The sequence below is a fragment of the Ixodes scapularis genome, unplaced genomic scaffold (assembly GCF_016920785.2).
Source record: "Ixodes scapularis isolate PalLabHiFi unplaced genomic scaffold, ASM1692078v2 PGA_scaffold3__209_contigs__length_174095766, whole genome shotgun sequence".
NCBI lineage: Eukaryota > Metazoa > Arthropoda > Arachnida > Ixodida > Ixodidae > Ixodes > Ixodes scapularis.
This window is the reverse complement of record NW_024609868.1, coordinates 93854940-93860965: the sequence shown is the minus strand read 5'-3', so window position 1 is coordinate 93860965 and position 6026 is coordinate 93854940.

Genomic DNA, 6026 nt, shown 5'->3' with positions numbered 1-6026 from the left:
GCATTGACCGTAGATATTCTGCGTCCACGTAACCCAGTGAAACGTAAAAAAGAGAAGATGAAGACAATAAAGGGGTTTCTTCAGAATCTACAATCATCGCCGACGATGGTGACACTGGCGACCTAATGAATGACAACGAAGATGACTTCATCCTCGTGGAACATCGCTGCAAAAGAAACACTGGCGTGCCAGTTCTCCTTACTCCAAAGAATGAGACTTGCCGCCTACAGCAACAGAACCCGTTGCACCTCAGCAGCGCGATCAGTGCAGCAGCAGGTGGGAAACTACTGCGCCACCATTTCACGGCACGGGGAGGTCTCCGTGGCCGTGTTCCAAAATTTACTCGATCTTACCCTAGGGTAAAGGTTTTGTACCCTTGGCGTTCTAAAACCTACTCGCGTCCCGCGTTTTTCAATCTGTGCTGTCACGTGACACGATCCGCCGGAGTAACTCGGATCCATTTGGGTAAGATTTGGAACACAGCCCGTGTGGAAGTCGCCGAACAGGAAGCAGTCAGACAATAGACCAATCGCACCGGCTAGTTTGAGTGCGCCACCGCTGCCGGCATGCATTGTGGGAGCTGTAGTCATTCTGCACGCGCGACAACCCTGCTAGAGGTCTGCGCGAGCAGAGCACGAGGCGGCATGAGCTATCTCGTGAACTGGCGTCTGCTTTCTACAAACTACAGTTATGGCGGCGTCACGCATGCGTTGAACGCTTGGTGAGATCGGTCTATTGTTAAAAGTGAAGAATCTCTGTGGCATTGAAGTTCAAGCTTCCCAGCCCACAACACAACTACAAAATCACGGACGCATCAAGGGTGTTCCCGAGTGGTACTCCGACGCTCAGCTGTTAAATTACCTTGCGCCAGAGGGAGTGATTGCTGTCCGACGTCTCTTTCATCGACATAGTCAGCCTGGAGCCGCAGCTATTGCAACGGACAAAGTTTTCCTAACATTCCGTCCAAACACACAAAAGACCAAGCCACGTAAATCTTGGCTTCACAAAACATGACGTAGTGAAGCACGTAGTTGCCCCACCACGCTGCTTCAAGTGTCATGCCATAGGACACGTAGCAAAATACTGCAAAGGGGAAACAAAGTGTAAGAAATGTGGAGGTCCCCACGACATAAAATCTCCGTAAAATGCGCCAACTGTGGTGATCTTCACCCCGCAAGCTACGTTAACTGTGAGGTTCGACTTGCAGCACTGGCACGTACTAAAGCATTCCTTCCTGGACCAAACCCACAGCAGCAGGAAGTTAATTTTTCAGCAGGTCCAGATGACTTCCCACTACTTTTCCCGATTGAAAACGCCTCGTCAGAGACACCAACTATCTCCCAGCCTTGTAAACCAAGAAATAACTCACGGAGGAAGTCAAAGAAGCCTGGAGCAAAAAGTTACAGAGCCGCTCTTTCGTCCGAAAGACCGCGACGTTATACCATCAAAAAAGATCATGACACCGGCAGGTCCGAGGACCTTCCCCAGCGTCGGAACAAGTAATTCAACTGAAGAATCAAAGGTGATTAAAGCTTCTCCGGCAAGCACAACACTTCCTGAGCGTGGGGATACCTCCAAGAGTCCCAAGATGACAATTGTAAAAGCAGTATTTGCAACTATTAGGAAAGTCATGGAAGGTCTACCAGCCGGAGAGGTCAAAACGTGACTAGAGGCCCTTGCATTATAACCAAGAAAATGAATTGTCGCAACCGGCAATTTGGAGACAATCAGTGGCGGATCCAAGGGGGGCGACGGCGGCGCCCCCCCCCCCCCCCCCGGTGCATACGAAAGAGTGGGAGAATAGTACCCTTACAAATTTTCCGCCCCCCCCCCCCCAAAACCGAGTTCTGGATCCGCCCCTGAGACAATACAGTTTCGACAATATAAGACGGAAAAACTGCAGGCACAGATTACAAATCAATATGACTATTAAACAAGAATACCCAACAATACTCCAATGAAGCTGCAGAGATCTGAATTCGAAATTCTCCGAAATCAAACTATATATCAAACAGTCGCCAATATCAGTTTTGGCTTTTTCGGAGGCTGGCCTTCGGAGTGTTTGCTCCTTATCTGGGTACAAGCCCTACACGTGCCCGATAATTTCGACTTTTGCGAATGGGAGCGCACCCTTTTTTATTCGCCGAGAGCTTCCCCAATGTCAAATCCCAATCTAGGGCCGATCCGCCGGTGACGCAAAACAACGATTCTAAGTTAGAAGCTGCGCACGCCGAGCTCTATGTTCTAAAAACGCGCTGTAATGATGTAGAAAGCCGCTCACGCGGATCAAACCTCGTATTCTTCGGAATGAAAGATAAAGATAAAGAAACGTGGGCGTAATCAGAATCCCTTATCGTGAAACTTTGCGCCGACAAAATGGAAATAAAGCTAGATCCCCAAACCGTTGATAAGGCGCATCGAATCGGCGCTTACAATGAAAATTAAAAAAGACCGATAGTAGTGAAATTTTGCATTTTCAAGCATCAAGACTCCGTACTCGCTTCACTCTAAAAAAAAGTCTGTGCGTCTACTTTCACGCACACCACTCGGAGAGCCAATCCCCGCAACTTACGGAGGCAGCTCAGCGAATGACGATGCCGAAACATATGTTTAGTCCGAAAAACGCAGTCTGAGCTGTGACATTAAGTAATGCAAAACGTCACGTTTGCATTGCTTAATGTCACAACTCAGACTGCGTTTTTTGGTCTAAACATATCTTTCGGCATCGTCATTCGCTGAGCTGCCTCCGTAAGTTGCGGGGATCGGCTCTCCGAGTAGTGTGCGTGAAAGTAGACGGACAGACTTTTTTTAGAGTGTTCCGGTTGTAAACTTAAAGATAGCGGCTTCGCCGGTAGTGAAGTTTTTCTGAGGCCCGTTCAGTTGGCAAGAAGAAAGCTAGTTGAATTCGCAAAAACCCAGGACTGTCGATTCAAGCTGCGAATGGACCGACTATATAATGATGACAAATGCTTTATGTTTGACCTTGATAGTGAAAGTGTCTGTGAGGTCGCAAAATAACAACCAAAAAAACCCACGGAACTTCCCTTAGCATCAATTATATTATCACCCTTGCAATTTGGCACCATAGAGAATGAATCTGCAAATCTCACTGTGCACTTTGGCTGTTCCGGTTCAAATGGCAGATCAAAACAAAATAAAAAAAGCACTGCTAATGGACACTTGGACGTTGGAACAGTAATGGTTATAAATTGTCGTAGTATTAAAAAAAAGGTGGATGAATTCATGGGCTTACTTCAGACAGTTAAATCTGTGATTTTCTTAGCTACAGAGTCTTGGTTGGACGCTACTGTGATTTCAAGCGAAGTGTTTCCAGATAATTATACAGTGTATAAGAAAGATAGAAACCTACATGGTGGAGGTGTTTTCATTCTTGTGCATAAGAATATTCCTACCACGCCGACACTCATTCCGGATGTTAACATAGAAACAGTGTGGTGCCAAATGTCTGTTAATGGTAAACATATTTCAGTAGTTGTTTTTTTATCGTCCCTCAAATGAGGGTAGCGAAGTTTTAGAATAACTAACAGATATAATCCTTGAGGCCACTAAGGAATATGTTCTTTTGGGTGGAGATTTTAATCTCCCCGATTCGGTGTGGGAGAATGGCAAGGCCCACGGCTCGGGAAGCTCACTTCATATTAAATTTAATGTCATTCTAGAAATGATCGATTTAACACAATATGTCACAGAGGGAGCACGCCTTTTAAATATTTTAGATCTTCTACTTTGCAATTTGCCAGGTGCGATCGACAACCTTTGCGTAATACGTGGTATTTCAGATCATAGGGTTGTAACAGCAGCGCTATCTCACCCAACGGTACATAAAGGGAACTGTCAAGAAAGGAGAGTGCATTATTATGACAAAGGAAACTATGATGCCATAAGAAATGAATTGGTTGTTTTCCTACCATGTTTGTTAAAACAAGCAGATGATATTGGCATTGATGAGCTCTGGAGCATCTTTAAGCTCAAGGTTCACGAGCTTGTTGACAATTACGTTCCCTCGGGAATACCATCTTCTAAAACTAAAGGCAAACCTTGGGTGGCGAAAGAGGAAAAAACAGGTTATTAAGCGAAAACGAAAAGCTTAACTCCGATTTCGAGATAACGGGGGAGCAGCCAACAGGTTCAGCTTAGAGCAAAGTGACACCCTTTTTAAAACGGCAGTCAGGGAAGTGAAAGAAAAGTACTACGAAAAGTTAGACGCAAAACTAAATATGCACCCTGAAGAGTTTTGGAAGACACTTAAGGTAAATAAGAAGGACGATACGTCTGTTTCTCCCTCTTCTATTAAAAGACCAGCTTATAGTGGACGATAAACACAAAGCTACGTGTCTAAATAATTACCTTGAATCAGTTTTTTCGAAGGCTACTAAGACGATTTGTTACCCTACTGTGCGATCTGTAATGGAACACGCGATGTCACCCGTAGAAATTACGTAAAACGGTACAGCTTTATTACTAAGAGATCTTGATGTAAAAAAATCATCCGGGCGTGGTAATATCTCTCTACTTACATTAAAAAATTGTTCCTTGGAGATAGCAAACTATTTATGTGTGCTTTACAACAAATCCTTAAAGGATCAAAAGCTTCCAGCAGACTGGAAAATCACCAATGTTGTACCAATACACAAATCAGGATCCAAGAACTGCGTGTAAAATTACCGACCTATTTCTCTAACGTGCACATGCTGCAAACTTATGGAGTACGTGATTTATAGTTATCGGATTACACACTTGAACATAGATAATTTTCTTATCCGAGATCAGCATGGGATTCGATCTGGAGCATCAGTGTGTGACTGTGCTTGTTGACGTTTTTCACTTTTTGGCGGGCGCCATGGATACTGAACATGAAGTAGACTGTTTGTTTTTAGATTTCAAAAAAGCCTTTGATCTCGTAAACAATGAATTGCTAAATTACAAACTTACCTTATTTGCCAGTGATAATAATGTTTTAGGTTGGCTTCAGGACTGCATGAGAGAACGAAAGCAGTGCGTTGTGCTAAATGGTGAGAACTCCGATTGCGTTGGGTTTACATCAGGGGCCCTAAACTCGTCAAATACAAAGTTGGGGGCAAAGTTGACGGAGCGCGCCGATTGGACGATCACGACAATGACTTCGCGTTTTTCTCGTCGACGTCCAATCGGCGCGCTCCGCCAACTTTCGGCTACAACTTTGTATTTGACGAGTTTAGGGCTCCTGGTGTCCCCTAGGGTTCTGCTCTGGGACCTTTGCTCTTCCTGGTATACATAAATAATATTATGAATGGAATAGAATCAAATATAAGACTATTTGTAGACGACTGTATTATTTATAGAGTAATTCATGATTCGAATGTCGTAAATTTCTTACAGGCTGACCTCGACAATATGTCAGTGTGGTGCAGCTATTGGAAAATGAATCTGAACGTTAAAAAATATGTTCACGTGAGATTTACCCGAAAGAAAAGTTTTATTGGTTCAACCTATAATAAATATTGAAATAAATCAGGCTAACTCAAGCGTAAAATATTTGGGTGTAATTCTGTCCAGTGATTTAACGTGGAAAGCTCATATGGAAATGATACCTCTGAAGGCTGTACGGATGCTTAATCTTATACGACGAAATTTTCTATAGGGTTCATGCAAAATTAAAGAAACTTTGTATTTTACGTTTATTTGCCCCTGTATTGATTATGCAGCAGTTGTGTTGGTTCCCCATCACAATAGCCTAATAGAAAAACTGGAAAAATATTCAAAATCAGTGTGCTATATTTGTTCTAAATGATTACTTTCGGCATTATCTAAATGATAATGCCGAAAGGCGATGCAAGTCTCTATGTAAAAAAAAAAATATACACAGATTATTGTACGGAGGACGCAAAATTTGTTGCAGCTAAGGTACGCATTTGACAGAAAACGGTACTTGTTGTCTCTCTATACATACGTCCCGGAAGCAGCACTGACATGTTCGAACGCCTCCAAACCTGGTGTCTACAACATCGCCAAGACCTTATCATATG